Genomic DNA, 17,423 nt, shown 5'->3' with positions numbered 1-17,423 from the left:
CGGGTCGGTGTGATTACAGCAATACCAGAATCATATGGAGTTTTTATGACTGACAGCTGTCACACACTAAAAGACGCATTTTTTGTAAAATCTAGTTTTTGCATCGCCATATTTTGAGAGCTATAATTTTTCCAGATTTTGGCAGACAGTCATGTGACGGCTCGTTTTTTGCGGGATGACTTGACGTTGTTATTGGTGCCATTTTCAGGCACGTGACATTTTTTGATCGCTTTCTATTCTGATTTTTGGGAGGCAGAATAAACAAAAACCAACAATTCAGGAATTATTTTTTTTGTTTTTTTTTATTCTGTTCCGCGTGTGGTAAAATTGATAAGGTAGCTTTATTCTTCGGGTCAGTACGTTTACAGCGGTACCACATTTATATAGTTTTTCTATGTTTTGCACTTTTACATAATAAAAGCAATTTTATAGAAAAAAATATTTTTAGCATCGCTTTATTCTGAGAGCTATATCTTTTTTATTTTTCGGATGATGGAGCTGTTTGGCGGCTTGTTTTTTGCAGGACGAGATGACGTTTTCAGCGGTACCATTTTTATTTATATTTGTCTTTTTGATCGCGTGTTATTCCATTTTTTGTTTGGCAGTATGGTGATAAAGCAGTTTTTTGCTTGTTTTTTTTTTTTTTTTTTTTTTTACCGTGTTCACTGAGGGGGTTAACTAGTGGGACAGTTTTATAGGTCAGGATGTTCCTGACACGGCGATACCAAATATGTGTACTTTTATTGTTTTTTTTTATAATAATATTTATTGATGGGTACATTATATTTTTATTTTTGGTGGATTATTTTTTTTATTTTTTTTTTTTATATTTTTGCAATTTTTTTTTTTTTTTTTTTCACTTTCTGGAAGCTTATATAGTTTATTACTTTGTCCCACTCTGGGTCGTCATCGGGTCGTCATTGCAACACCCGGGAAGCCTTTGCAGACAGCGCTGGAAGCCGGAAGAGGAGGTGAGTATCTGCGATCACCTCCCCTAGCCCCCGAAATGCTGTGATCGACTTCGATCGACTTCGATCGCAGCATCGAGGGGGTTAATGTGCTGGGAGCGATGCAGGACCGCTCCCTGCACATAGTATCGGGTGTCAGCTGTGACAATCAGCTGACACCCGGCGGCGATCGCGCCCGCACAGTCTGTGTGCGCGCGCGATCGCCATGACGTACTAATACGGGTCTGGCTCTTAAGTCCCAGGGCACAGACGCGTATTAGTACGCCAGATGTTATTAAGGGGTTAAAGAAGCATCAGCACGTAATACTATGGTCTCCCTCACTGCAACATATATGTGTCAATAATGATGCTTAATGATATATGGCTGAAAGTATTGAGTGTGTCTGTGACTGTTCAGACACCAATATATCTGTTTAAAAGAGTCTGGTGTAGGCCAGATAACTAGAACTTGGGTTTTGCAGTTCCACGGTTCAAATCTCTGTATTATCCAGCTTTCGGTCATTTTTCCGTAAAAAAACCCAGTAATAGTGTCTCGCTGACTGTTCAGACACAAATATATCTGTTTAAAAGAGTCTGGTGTAGGCCACATAACTATAACTGTGGTTTTGCAGTTCCACGGTTCAAATCTCTGTAATATCAACCTTTTTGCCTTTTTTACATAAAAAATAAAAAAATTGAGTGTCTCGCTCAGTGTACAGACACGGTTCTAATCTCCTTTTTATTACCCTTTTTCCATTGATAGTGCGAGTGTAAGCTATTTTACTTCATTTACAATGGGCAAGGCACGTGGCAAGGGACGTGGAACTGGACGTTCTGGTGATGGTGCGTGTAGAGGACGGGGCCGTGGCCAAGGTGAAAATGTGCCACAACCAACAGCCAAATCTTCTCGCTCCCACTTCTTGACCGAATTACTAGGGAAGCACACTACAACACCAGTATTGTGAACTGATCAGTGTGAACAGGTTATTAATTGGATAGCAGATAATACTTCCAGTTACCTGGGCACCACCACCTCCGGTCTGTCTTTCACACGGTCAAGTTTTAGTAGCTGTGAGTCTCGACCGCATACTCCTCCTCATCCTGATGCTCCTTCCTCCCACCATGCCGAGTGTCGTCAGGCAGCAACTGATCCCACACTTTAACACTCTGAAGAGCTGTTCACTGGTCCATTTTCATATTTGTGCCCCTCGCCTGCTCCGCTTGAAGTGGTGGAAGAGGAGATCCCATGTAGCGATGGCCAAATTTTTGAATAGCCATGGCCAGAGGAAGTCGACGCTGGCAATTTGTCACAAGAGGTGGACGATGACGAGACAAAATTGCCACGAAGTGAGGAGGAGGATCATGGTGTGCAAGTGGAAGAGGAGGAGGTGGTGGATGATCTAGTAACTGACCCAACGTGGCAGGAGGACATGCAGAGCGAGGCCAGCAGCATACGGGGGAGGGAGGTAGAGTACTCCAACAGGCAGGAAGAAGCAGTGTGGTGGCCGCACACAGAAGGCGGAAACAGTTCCCTGTAACACCAACACGAGGGACGTCGCCAGTACAACCGGTAGGTCTTCCAGAGTCTGGAATTTTTTTAAAGACTCTGCTGATAACCAGGCCATTTGTACCACCTGCCATGCCAGCATCAGCAGGGGTGACAAAACTACCAGCCTGACCACCACCAGCATGATCAGGCACATGTCAGCAAAGCACCCGACTTTGTGGTGCGAACCCCAGGGTCCACGACCAGTGTGAGCGCGTGTCACCACTGCTTCTTCTGCTGTTGTGCATATAAGAGAACCCCCTGTTGTGCATGCAAGGTAATCCCCTGTCCATACTGCATGCAAAGATGTCCCCTCCTCTCAGTCTTCACTTGTTATGGCAGTTTCTCAAGAAACAGCATCAACGTCCACGTCCCACCGCAGCGTTCAATTGTCCATATCCCAGACCTTTGAATGAAAGTGCAAATTCGCAGCCAGTGCCCCACAGGCCACAGTCCTAAATGCGCACATTTCACGACTGCTTGCGTTGTAAATGCTGCCTTTTAGGCTGGTGTAGATGGAATCCTTCCGCAACCTTATGGCGGTGGCCATCCCTCGGTACTCGGTCCCCAGCCGACACTATATTGCCCGTTGTGCCGTCCCCGCACTACACAAGCACGTGTCCCAAAACATCTGCCGTGCCCTCAACAACACAGTTACTGGGAGTGTCCACCTGACAACGGACACGTGGACAAGTGCTTGTGGCCAGGGACGGTACATCTCCCTGACGGCACACTGGGTAAACATAGTGGAAGCCGGGACCCAGTCGGACCTTGGGACGGAACACATCCTCCCCACACCGAGGATTGCGGGCCCTATGTCAGTCAGAGTTGCCCCCACAGTGTACAGCTCCTGCGCATCCTCCTCCTCCTCATGTTCAGCCTCCATCTCAGATATCACCACATCAGTTACAAGCAGGAAGCACTGAAGCACTGCCTCAGCCAAGCGGCAACAGGCTGTCCTGAAACTCATAAGCTTAGGTGATAAACCTCACACTGCTTGTGATTTGTGGACAGCTGTGAAAGAGCAGGCAGATCTGTGGCTGAGACCGCTGAACCTACATCCAGGCATGGTCGTGTGTGACAATGGCCATAACCTGTTGGCGGCTTTGAGGCGAGGCGAGATCACACACGTACCATGCCTGGATCATGTGCTTAACCTCGTGGTTCAGTGAGTTGCCAGATCTGCTTGTCAAAGTACGCCGCCTGTCAGCTCATTTTCGCAAGTTGACTACAGCTTCCGCCGCACTTGCTGTGTTGCAGCAGCGTTTGCAGCTACCGTCACACCGAGCAGCTGTCAGTAATTTGAGACCTGGGATTCACTGTTTAATCATGTATGTACCATGAATTATTTCTTCAGGTCACATTAATTAGCTCTTTAGGTCGCACTGGCGCTATATTTTGAGCTATAAAATCCTTTGACCATTACGCTGGTCATTCATATATTTTCTTTGAGAGCGTTATCCTAGTGTATAGATCTCATCTGCATTATTTACTGTCTATTGCATACGCAGTGTACCTTGTGTGTGTCCACTCCCTGTTTTTGGAGGTTCCCCTTGCCTCATTTTAAAGATTTCCTATTTTTACATTTACCTAATAAAATAATGTCTTTTTTATTTCTATTTATTTGTCAGAATCTCTTCTTGTCTAGCGGCCATCAACCGCAATAGACCATGTTTTGTGGTATTAAAATAGTCTTGTCAGGCTACTGCGACCTCCACGTCTCTTCCAAGGGGCATTAAAACCATCTTGTTAAGCTACTGTGACGTCCACGTCTCTTCCAAGGGGCATTAAAACCTTCTTGTTAAACCACTCTGACCTCCACGTCTCTTCCAAGGGCATTAAAACCGTCTAGTTAAACCACTCTGAACTCCACGTCTCTTCCAAGGGGCATTAAAACCGTCTTGTTAAACGACTCTGACATCCACGTCTCTTTCAAGGGGCATTAAAACCGTCCTGTTAAACCACTCTGAACTCCACGTCTCTTCGAAGGGGCATTAAAACAGTATTGTTAAGCTACTGCAACCTCCACGTCTCTTCCAATGGGCACTAAAACCGTCTTGTTAAACTACTCTGACCTCCACTTCTCTTCCAAGGGGCATTAAAACCGTCTTGTTCAGCAACTGTGAATTCCACCACTCTTAAAAGGGGCAATAAAACCGTCTTGTTAAGCTACTGTGACCTCTGCAAACTCTTCCAAGGTGCATGGATATTGTCTTTTTATTCCACTGTGACCTCCACGTCTCTTCCAAGGGGCATTAAAACTGACTTGTTAAGCTACATTGACCTCCACGTCTCTTCCAAGGGGTATTAAAACCGTCTTGTTAAACCACTCTGAACTCCACGTCTCTTCCAAGGGGCATTAAAACCGTCTTGTTAAACCACTCTGAACTTCACGTCTCTTCGAAGGGGCATTAAAACAGTCTTGTTAAGCTACTGCGACCTCCACCACTCCTTCAAGGGGATTTAAAAGCGTTTTGTTAAGCTGCTATGACAACCACGTCTCTTCCAAGGGGAATTAAAACCGTGTTTTTAAACCACTCTGACCTCCACGTCTCTTCCAAGGGGCATAAAAACTGTCTTGTTAAGCTACTGTGACCTCCACCACTCTTCCAGGGGCATTAAAACCTTCTTGTTAAGCTACTGCGACCTCCACCACTCTTCCAATGGGCATTGATATTGTCTTTTTATTCCACTGTGACCTCCATGACTCTTCCAAGGGGCATTAAAACCATCTTGTTAAAACACTCTGTACTCCACGTCTCTTCCTCGGGGTATTAAAACCGTTTTGTTAAGCTACTGCGACATCCATCACTCTTCCAAGGGGCTTTAAAACCATCTTGTTAAGCTACTGTGACATCCACGTCTCTTCCAAGGGGCATTAAAACCATCTTGTTAAACCACTCTGACCTCCACGTCTCTTCCAAGGGGCATTAAAACCGTCTAGTTGAACAACTCTGAACTCCAAGTCTGTCCCAAGGGGCATTAAAACCATCTTGTTAAACCACTCTGAAATCCACGTCTCTTCCAAAGGGCATTAAAACCGTCTTGTTAAACCACTCTGACTTCCACGTCTCTTCCAAGGGGCATTAAAACCATCTTGTTAAACCACTCTGACCTTCACGTCTCTTCCAAGGGGCATTAAAACCGTCTTGTTAAACCACTCTGATCTCCACGTCTCTTCAAATGGGCATTAAAACCGTCTTGTTAAGCTACTGCGACCTCCACCACTCTTCCAAGGGGCATTGATATTGTCTTTTTATTATACTCTGACCTCCATGTCTCTTCCAAGGGGCATTAAAACCGTCTTGTTAAACCACTCTGAACTCCACATCTCTTCCAAGGGGCATTAAAACCGTATTGTTAAACCACTCTGAACTCCACGTCTCTTCGAAGGGGCATTAAAACAGTCTTGTTGAGCTATTGCTACCTCCAACACTCTACCAAGGGGCTTTAAAACGGCCTTGTTAAGCTACTGCGACCTCCACGTCTCTTCCAATGGGCATTAAAACCGTCTTGTTAAACCACTCTGACCTCCACGTCTCTTCTAAGGGGCATTAAAACCGTCTTGTTAAGCTACTGTGACCTCTACCACTCTTCCAAGGGGCATTGATATTGTCTTTTTATTCCATTGTGACCTCCACGTCTCTTCCAAGGAGCATTAAAACCGACTTGTTAAGCTACTTTGACCTCCACGTCTCTTCCAAGGGTCATTAAAACCATCTTGTTAAGCTTCTGCGACTTCCACCACTCTTCCAAGGGTCATAAAAAACCGTCTTGTTAAGCTACTGTGACTTCCACGTCTCTTCAAAGGGCATTAAAACCATCTTGTTAAACCACTCTGACCTCCACGTCTCTTCCAATGGGCATTAAAACCATCTTGTTAAACCACTCTGACCTCCACGTCTCTTCTAAGGGGCATTAAAACCGTCTTGTTAAGCTACTGTGACCTCCACCACTCTTCCAAGGGGCAATGGTATTGTCTTTTTATTCCATTGTGACCTCCACGTCTCTTCCATGGAGCATTAAAACCGAATGGTTAAGCTACTTTGACCTCCACGTCTCTTCCAAGGGTCATTAAAACCATCTTGTTAAGCTTCTGCGACTTCCACCACTCTTCCAAGGGTCATAAAAAAACGTCTTGTTAAGCTACTGCGACCTCCACGTCTCTTCCAAGGGCATTAAAACCATCTTGTTAAACCACTCTGAGCTCCACGTCTCTTCCAAGGGGCATTAAAACCGTCTTGTTAAACCACTCTGATCTCCACGTCTCTTCCAAGGGGCATTAAAACCGTATTGTTAAACCACTCTGAACCCCACGTCTCTTCGAAGGGGCATTAAAACCGTCTTGTTAAGCTACTGCGACCTCCACCACTCTTCCAAGGGGCTTTAAAACCGTCTTGTTAAGCTACTGCGGCCTCCACCACTCTTCCAAGTGGCATTAATATTGTCTTTTTAATCCACTCTGACCTCAACGTCTCTTCCAAGGGGCATTAAAACCATCTTGTTAAACCACTCTGAACTCCACGTCTCTTCCAAGGGGCATTAAAACCATCTTGTTGAGCTACTGTTACCTCCAACACTCTACCAAGGGGCTTTAAAACTGCCTTGTTAAGCTACTGTGACCTCCACGCCTCTTCGAAGGGGCATTAAACCCATCTTGTTAAACCAGTCTGACCTCCACGTCTCTTCCAAGGGGCATTAAAACCGTTTTGTTAAGCTACTGTGACCTCCACCACTTTTACAAGGGGCATTAAACCCGTCTTGTTAAGCTACTGTGACCTCCACCACTCTTCCAAGGGGCATTGATATTGTCTTTTATTCCATTGTGACATCCACGTCTCTTCCAAGGAGCATTAAAACTGACTTGTTAAGCTACTTTGACCTCCATGTCTCTTCCAAGGGTCATTAAAACAGTCTTGTTAAGCTTCTGCGACTTCCACCACTCTTCCAAGGGGCATTAAAACCATCTTGTTAAGCTACTGCGACCTCCACGACTCTTCCAAGGGGCATTAAAACCATCTTGTTAAACCATTCTGACCTCCACGTCTCTTCCAAGGAGCATTAAAACCGTCTTGTTAAACCACTCTGAACTCCACGTCTCTTCAAATGGGCATTAAAACCGTCTTGTTAAGCTACAGTGACCTCCACCACTCTTAAAAGGGGCATTAAAACTGTCTTGTTAAGCTACTATGACCTCCACCACTCTACCAAGGGGCGTTGATATTGTCTTTTTATTCCACTGTGACCTCCACGTCTCTTCCAAGGGGCATTAAAATTGACTTGTTAAGCTACTTTGACCTCCACGTCTCTTCCAAGGGGCATTAAAACCGTCTTGTTAAGCTTCTGCGAATTCCACCACTCTTCCAAGGGGCATTAAAACCGTCTTGTTAAACCATTCTGACCTCCACGTCTCTTCCAAGGGGCATTAAAACCTTCTTGTTAAACCACTCTGAACTCCACGTCTCTTCAAAGGGGCATTAGAACCGTCTTGCTAAGCTACTGCTACCTCCACCACTCTTCCAAGGGGCTATAAAACCATCTTGTTATGCTAATGCGGCCTCCACCACTCTTCCAAGTGGTATTGATATTGTCTTTTTAATCCACTCTGACCTCCACGTCTCTTCCAAGGGGCATTAAAACCGTCTTGTTAAACCACTCTGAACTCCACGTCTCTTCCAAGGGGCATTAAATCCATATTGTTAAACCACTCTGAACTCCATGTCTCTTCGAAGGGGCATTAAAACCGTCTTGTTGAGCTACTGCTACGTCCAACACTCTACCAAGGGGCTTTAAAATGGCCTTATTAAGCTACTGCGACCTCCACGTCTCTTCCAATGGGCATTAAAACCATCTTGTTAAACCACTCTGACCTCCACGTCTCTTCTAAGGAACATTAAAACCGTCTTGTTAAGCTACTGTGACCTCCACCACTCTACCAAGGGGCATTGATATTGTCTTTTTATTCCACTGTGACCTCCACGTCTCTTCCAAGGGGCATTAAAACTGACTTGATAAGCTACTTTGACCTCCACGTCTCTTCCAAGGGGCATTAAAACCGTCTTGTTAAGCTTCTGCCAATTCCACCACTCTTCCAAGGGGCATTAAAACCGTCTTGTTAAGCTACTGTGACCACCACGTCTCTTCCAAGGGCATTAAAACCATCTTGTTAAACCACTCTGACCTCCACGTCTCTTCCAAGTGGCATTAAAATCTTCTTGTTAAACCACTCTGAACTCCACGTCTCTTCAAAGGGGCATTAAAACCGTCTTGTTAAGCTACAGTGACCTCCACCACTCTTAAAAGGGGCATTAAAACCGTCTTGTTAAGCTACTATGACCTCCACCCCTCTACCAAGGGGCGTTGATATTGTCTTTTTATTCCACTGTGACCTCCACGTCTCTTCCATGGGGCATTAAAATTGACTTGTTAAGCTACTTTTACCTCCACGTCTCTTCCAAGGGGCATTAAAACCGTCTTGTTAAGCTTCTGCGAATTCCACCACTCTTCCATGGGGCATTAACACCGTCTTGTTAAGCTACTGTGACCACCAGGTCTCTTCCAAGGGCATTAAAACCATCTTGTTAAACCACTCTGACCTCCACGTCTCTTCCAAGGGCCATTAAAACCTTCTTGTTCAACCACTCTGAACTCCACGTCTCTTCAAAGGGGCATTAAAACTGTCTTGCTAAGCTACTGCTACCTCCACCACTCTTCCAAGCGGCTATAAAACCATCTTGTTAAGCTACTGCGACCTCCACCACTCTTCCAAGGGGCATTGATATTGTCTTTTTATTCCACTCTGACCTCCACGTCTCTTCCAAGGGGCATTAAAATCGTCTTGTTACAGCACTCTGAACTCCACGTCTCTTCCAAGGGGCATTAAAACCATATTGTTAAACCACTCTGAACTCCACGTCTCTTCGAAGGGGCATTAAAACCGTCTTGTTGAGCTACTGCTACCTCCAACACTCTACCAAGGGGCTTTAAAACGGCCTTATTAAGCTACTGCGATCTCCACGTCTCTTCCAATGGGCATTAAAACCATCTTGTTAAACCACTCTGACCTCCACGTCTCTTCTAAGGGGCATTAAAACCGTCTTGTTAAGCTACTGTGACCTCCACCACTCTACCAAGGGGCGTTGATATTGTCTTTTTATTCCACTGTGACCTCCACGTCTCTTCCAAGGGGCATTAAAACCGTATTGTTAAACCACTCTGAACTCCACGTCTCTTCGAAGGGGCATTAAAACCGTCTTGTTGAGCTACTCCTACCTCCAACACTCTACCAAGGGGCTTTAAAACGGCCTTATTAAGCTACTGCGACCTCCACGTGTCTTCCAATGGGCATTAAAACCGTCTTGTTAAACCACTCTGACCACCACGTCTCTTCTAAGGGGCATTAAAACCGTCTGGTTAAGCTACTGTGACCTCCACCACTCTTAAAAAGGGCATTAAAACCGTCTTGTTAAGCTACTGTGACCTCCACCACTCTACCAAGGGGCGTTGATATTGTCTTTTTATTCCACTGTAACCTCCACGTCTCTTCCAAGGGGCATTAAAACTGACTTGTTAAGCTACTTTGACCTCCACGTCTCTTCCAAGGGGCATTAAAACCGTCTTGTTAAGCTTCTGCGAATTCCACCACTCTTCCAAGGGGCATTAAAACCGTCTTGTTAAGCTGCTGCGACCTCCACGTCTCTTCCAAGGGGCATTAAAACCATCTTGTTAAACGACTCTGACCTCCACGTCTCTTCCATGGGGCATTAAAACCATCTTGTTAAACCACTCTGACCTTCACGTCTCTTCCAAGAGGCATTAAAACCGTCTTGTTAAACCACTCTGATCTCCACGTCTCTTCAAATGGGCAATAAAACCGTCTTGTTAAGCTACTGCGACCTCCACCACTCTTCCAAGGGGCATTGATATTGTCTTTTTATTCCACTCTCACCTCCACGTCTCTTCCAAGGGGCATTAAAACCGTCTTATTAAACCACTCTGAACTCCACATCTCTTCCAAGGGGCATTAAAACCGTATTGTTAAACCACTCTGAACTCCACGTCTCTTCGAAGAGGCATTAAAACAGTCTTGTTGAGCTATTGTTACTTCCAACACTCTACCAAGGGGCTTTAAAACGGCCTTGTTAAGCTGCTGCGACCTCCACGTGTCTTCCAATGGGCATTAAAACCGTCTGGTTAAACCACTCTGACCTCCACGTCTCTTCTAAGGGGCATTAAAACCGTCTTGTTAAGCTACTGTGACCTCCACCACTCTTCCAAGGGGCATTGATATTGTCTTTTTATTCCATTGTGACCTCCACGTCTCTTCCAAGGAGCATTAAAACCGACTTGTTAAGCTACTTTGACCTACACGTCTCTTCCAAGGGTCATTAAAATCATCTTTTTAAGCTTCTGCAACTTCCACCACTCTTCCAAGGGTCATAAAAAACAGTCTTGTTAAGCTACTGCGACCTCCATGTCTCTTCCAAGGGCATTAAAACCATCTTGTTAAACCACTCTGACTTCCACGTCTCTTCCAATGGGCATTAAAACCGTCTTGTTAAACCACTCTGATCTCCACGTCTCTTCAAATGGGCATTAAAACCGTCTTGTTAAGCTACTGCGACCTCCACCACTCTTCGAAGGGGCTTTAAAACCGTCTTGTTAAGCTACTGCGGCCTCCACCACTCTTCCAAGTGGCATTGATATTGTCTTTTTAATCCACTCTGACCTCCATGTCTCTTCCAAGGGGCATTAAAACTGTCTTGTTAAACAACTCTGAACTCCACGTCTCTTCAAAGGGGCATTAAAACCGTATTGTTAAACCACTCTGAACTCCACGTCTCTTCGAAGGGGCATTAAAACCGTCTTGTTGAGCTACTGCTACCTCCAACACTCTACCAAGGGGCTTTAAAACGGCCTTATTAAGCTACTGCGACCTCCACGTCTCTTCCAATGGGCATTAAAACCATCTTGTTAAACCACTCTGACCTCCACGTCTCTTCTAAGGGGCATTAAAACCGTCTTGTTAAGCTACTTTGACCTCCACCACTCTTAAAAGGGGCATTAAAACCGTCTTGTTAAGCTACTGTGACCTCCACCACTCTACCAAGGGGCGTTGATATTGTCTTTTTATTCCACTGTGACCTCCACGTCTCTTCCAAGGGGCATTAAAGCTGACTTGTTAAGCTACTTTGACCTCCACGTCTCTTCCAAGGGGCATTAAAACCATCTTTTTAAGCTTCTGCGAATTCCACCACTCTTCCAAGGGGCATTAAAACCGTCTTGTTAAGCTACTGTGACCACCACGTCTCTTCCAAGGGCATTAAAACCATCTTGTTAAACCACTCTGACCTCCACGTCTCTTCCAATGGGCATTAAAACCTTCTTGTTAAACCACTCTGAACTCCACGTCTCTTCAAAGGGGCATTATAACCGTCTTGTTAAGCTACTGTGACCTCCACCACTCTTTAAAGGGGCATTAAAACCGTCTTGTTAAGCTACTGTGACCTCCACCACTCTACCAAGGGGCGTTGATATTGTCTTTTTATTCCACTGTGACCTTCACGTCTCTTCCAAGGGGCATTAAAACTGACTTGTTAAGCTATTTTGACCTTCACGTCTCTTCCAAGGGGCATTAAAACCGTCTTGTTAAGCTTCTGTGAATTCCACCACTCTTCCAAGGGGCATTAAAACCGTCTTGTTAAGCTACTGTGACCACCACGTCTCTTCCAAGGGCATTAAAACCATCTTGTTAAACCACTCTGACCTCCACGTCTCTTCCAAGGGGCATTAAAACCTTCTTGTTAAACCACTCTGAACTCCACGTCTCTTCAAAGGGGCAATAAAACCGTCTTGTTAAGCTACTGTGACCTCCACCACTCTTAAAAGGGGCATTAAAACCGTCTTGTTAAGCTACTGTGACCTCCACCACTCTACCAAGGGGCGTTGATATTGTCTTTTTATTCCACTGTGACCTTCACGTCTCTTCCAAGGGGCGTTAAAACTGACTTGTTAAGCTACTTTGACCTCCACGTCTCTTCCAAGGGGCATTAAAACCGTCTTGTTAAGCTTCTGCGAATTCCACCACTCTTCCAAGGGGCATTAAAACCGTCTTGTTAAGCTTCTGCGAATTCCACCACTCTTCCAAGGGGCATTAAAACCGTCTTGTTAAGCTACTGTGACCTCCACCACTCTACCAAGGGGCGTTGATATTGTCTTTTTATTCCACTGTGACCTCCACGTCTCTTCCAAGGGGCATTAAAGCTGACTTGTTAAGCTACTTTGACCTCCACGTCTCTTCCAAGGGGCATTAATACCATCTTGTTAAGCTTCTGCGAATTCCACCACTCTTCCAAGGGGCATTAAAACCATCTTGTTAAGCTACTGTGACCACCACGTCTCTTCCATGGGCATTAAAACCATCTTGTTAAACCACTCTGACCTCCACGTCTTTTCCAAGGGGCATTAAAACCTTCTTGTTAAACCACTCTGAACTCCACGTCTCTTCAAAGGGGCATTAAAACCGTCTTGTTAAGCTACTGTGACCTCCACCACTCTTAAAAGGGGCATTAAAACCATCTTGTTAAGCTACTGTGACCTCCACCACTCTACCAAGGGGCGTTGATATTGTCTTTTTATTCCACTGTGACCTTCACGTCTCTTCCAAGGGGCATTAAAACTGACTTGTTAAGCTACTTTGACCTCCACGTCTCTTCCAAGGGGCATTAAAACCGTCTTGTTAAGCTTCTGCGAATTCCACCACTCTTCCAAGGGGCATTAAAACCGTCTTGTTAAGCTACTGTGACCACCACGTCTCTTCCAAGGGCATTAAAACCATCTTGTTAAACCACTCTGACCTCCACGTCTCTTCCAAGGGGCAATAAAACCTTCTTGTTAAACCACTCTGAACTCCACGTCTCTTCAAAGGGGCATTAAAACCGTCTTGTTAAGCTATTGTGACCTCCACCACTCTTAAAAGGGGCATTAAAACCGTCTTGTTAAGCTACTGTGACCTCCACCACTCTACCAAGGGGCGTTGATATTGTCTTTTAATTCCACTGTGACCTTCACGTCTATTCCAAGGGGCATTAAAACTGACTTGTTAAGCTACTTTGACCTCCACGTCTCTTCCAAGGGGCATTAAAACCGTCTTGTTAAGCTTCTGCGAATTCCACCACTCTTCCAAGGGGCATTAAAACCGTCTTGTTAAACCATTCTGACCTCCACGTCTCTTCCAAGGGGCATTAAAACCTTCTTGTTAAACCACTCTGAACTCCACGTCTCTTCAAAGGGGCATTAGAACCGTCTTGCTAAGCTACTGCTACCTCCACCACTCTTCCAAGGGGCTATAAAACCATCTTGTTATGCTAATGCGGCCTCCACCACTCTTCCAAGTGGTATTGATATTGTCTTTTTAATCCACTCTGACCTCCACGTCTCTTCCAAGGGGCATTAAAACCATCTTGTTAAACCACTCTGACCTCCACGTCTCTTCCAAGGGGCATTAAAACCTTCTTGTTAAACCACTCTGAACTCCACGTCTCTTCAAAGGGGCAATAAAACCGTCTTGTTAAGCTACTGTGACCTCCACCACTCTTAAAAGGGGCATTAAAACCGTCTTGTTAAGCTACTGTGACCTCCACCACTCTACCAAGGGGCGTTGATATTGTCTTTTTATTCCACTGTGACCTTCACGTCTCTTCCAAGGGGCGTTAAAACTGACTTGTTAAGCTACTTTGACCTCCACGTCTCTTCCAAGGGGCATTAAAACCGTCTTGTTAAGCTTCTGCGAATTCCACCACTCTTCCAAGGGGCATTAAAACCGTCTTGTTAAGCTTCTGCGAATTCCACCACTCTTCCAAGGGGCATTAAAACCGTCTTGTTAAGCTACTGTGACCTCCACCACTCTACCAAGGGGCGTTGATATTGTCTTTTTATTCCACTGTGACCTCCACGTCTCTTCCAAGGGGCATTAAAGCTGACTTGTTAAGCTACTTTGACCTCCACGTCTCTTCCAAGGGGCATTAATACCATCTTGTTAAGCTTCTGCGAATTCCACCACTCTTCCAAGGGGCATTAAAACCATCTTGTTAAGTTACTGTGACCACCACGTCTCTTCCATGGGCATTAAAACCATCTTGTTAAACCACTCTGACCTCCACGTCTTTTCCAAGGGGCATTAAAACCTTCTTGTTAAACCACTCTGAACTCCACGTCTCTTCAAAGGGGCATTAAAACCGTCTTGTTAAGCTACTGTGACCTCCACCACTCTTAAAAGGGGCATTAAAACCGTCTTGTTAAGCTACTGTGACCTCCACCACTCTACCAAGGGGCGTTGATATTGTCTTTTTATTCCACTGTGACCTTCACGTCTCTTCCAAGGGGCATTAAAACTGACTTGTTAAGCTACTTTGACCTCCACGTCTCTTCCAAGGGGCATTAAAACCGTCTTGTTAAGCTTCTGCGAATTCCACCACTCTTCCAAGGGGCATTAAAACCGTCTTGTTAAGCTACTGTGACCACCACGTCTCTTCCAAGGGCATTAAAACCATCTTGTTAAACCACTCTGACCTCCACGTCTCTTCCAAGGGGCAATAAAACCTTCTTGTTAAACCACTCTGAACTCCACGTCTCTTCAAAGGGGCATTAAAACCGTCTTGTTAAGCTATTGTGACCTCCACCACTCTTAAAAGGGGCATTAAAACCGTCTTGTTAAGCTACTGTGACCTCCACCACTCTACCAAGGGGCGTTGATATTGTCTTTTAATTCCACTGTGACCTTCACGTCTATTCCAAGGGGCATTAAAACTGACTTGTTAAGCTACTTTGACCTCCACGTCTCTTCCAAGGGGCATTAAAACCGTCTTGTTAAGCTTCTGCGAATTCCACCACTCTTCCAAGGGGCATTAAAACCGTCTTGTTAAACCATTCTGACCTCCACGTCTCTTCCAAGGGGCATTAAAACCTTCTTGTTAAACCACTCTGAACTCCACGTCTCTTCAAAGGGGCATTAGAACCGTCTTGCTAAGCTACTGCTACCTCCACCACTCTTCCAAGGGGCTAAAAAACCATCTTGTTATGCTAATGCGGCCTCCACCACTCTTCCAAGTGGTATTGATATTGTCTTTTTAATCCACTCTGACCTCCACGTCTCTTCCAAGGGGCATTAAAACCGTCTTGTTAAACCACTCTGAACTCCACGTCTCTTCCAAGGGGCATTAAAACCATATTGTTAAACCACTCTGAACTCCACGTCTCTTCGAAGGGGCATTAAAACCGTCTTGTTGAGCTACTGCTACGTCCAACACTCTACCAAGGGGCTTTAAAATGGCCTTATTAAGCTACTGCGACCTCCACGTCTCTTCCAATGGGCATTAAAACCATCTTGTTAAACCACTCTGACCTCCACGTCTCTTCTAAGGGGCATTAAAACCGTCTTGTTAAGCTACTGTGACCTCCACCACTCTACCAAGGGGCATTGATATTGTCTTTTTATTCCACTGTGACCTCCACGTCTCTTCCAAGGGGCATTAAAACTGACTTGATAAGCTACTTTGACCTCCACGTCTCTTCCAAGGGGCATTAAAACCGTCTTGTTAAGCTTCTGCCAATTCCACCACTCTTCCAAGGGGCATTAAAACCGTCTTGTTAAGCTACTGTGACCACTACGTCTCTTCCAAGGGCATTAAAACCATCTTGTTAAACCACTCTGACCTCCACGTCTCTTCCAAGTGGCATTAAAATCTTCTTGTTAAACCACTCTGAACTCCACGTCTCTTCAAAGGGGCATTAAAACCGTCTTGTTAAGCTACAGTGACCTCCACCACTCTTAAAAGGGGCATTAAAACCGTCTTGTTAAGCTACTATGACCTCCACCACTCTACCAAGGGGCGTTGATATTGTCTTTTTATTCCACTGTGACCTCCACGTCTCTTCCAAGGGGCATTAAAATTGACTTGTTAAGCTACTTTGACCTCCACGTCTCTTCCAAGGGGCATTAAAACCGTCTTGTTAAGCTTCTGCGAATTCCACCACTCTTCCATGTGGCATTAACACCGTCTTGTTAAGCTACTGTGACCACCACGTCTCTTCCAAGGGCATTAAAACCATCTTGTTAAACCACTCTGACCTCCACGTCTCTTCCAAGGGCCATTAAAACCTTCTTGTTCAACCACTCTGAACTCCACGTCTCTTCAAAGGGGCATTAAAACTGTCTTGCTAAGCTACTGCTACCTCCACCACTCTTCCAAGCGGCTATAAAACCATCTTGTTAAGCTACTGCGACCTCCACCACTCTTCCAAGGGGCATTGATATTGTCTTTTTATTCCACTCTGACCTCCACGTCTCTTCCAAGGGGCATTAAAATCGTCTTGTTACAGCACTCTGAACTCCACGTCTCTTCCAAGGGGCATTAAAACCATATTGTTAAACCACTCTGACCTCCACGTCTCTTCTAAGGGGCATTAAAACCGTCTTGTTAAGCTACTGTGACCTCCACCACTCTACCAAGGGGCATTGATATTGTCTTTTTATTCCACTGTGACCTCCACGTCTCTTCCAAGGGGCATTAAAACTGACTTGATAAGCTACTTTGACCTCCACGTCTCTTCCAAGGGGCATTAAAACCGTCTTGTTAAGCTTCTGCCAATTCCACCACTCTTCCAAGGGGCATTAAAACCGTCTTGTTAAGCTACTGTGACCACTACCTCTCTTCCAAGGGCATTAAAACCATCTTGTTAAACCACTCTGACCTCCACGTCTCTTCCAAGTGGCATTAAAATCTTCTTGTTAAACCACTCTGAACTCCACGTCTCTTCAAAGGGGCATTAAAACCGTCTTGTTAAGCTACAGTGACCTCCACCACTCTTAAAAGGGGCATTAAAACCGTCTTGTTAAGCTACTATGACCTCCACCACTCTACCAAGGGGCG

The sequence above is a fragment of the Phyllobates terribilis genome, unplaced genomic scaffold, assembly GCF_046119375.1.
Source record: "Phyllobates terribilis strain yellow unplaced genomic scaffold, ASM4611937v1 Scaffold_8__6_contigs__length_399053987, whole genome shotgun sequence".
In the NCBI taxonomy this organism is placed as follows: Eukaryota; Metazoa; Chordata; class Amphibia; order Anura; family Dendrobatidae; genus Phyllobates; species Phyllobates terribilis.
This window is presented reverse-complemented; position numbering follows the sequence as displayed.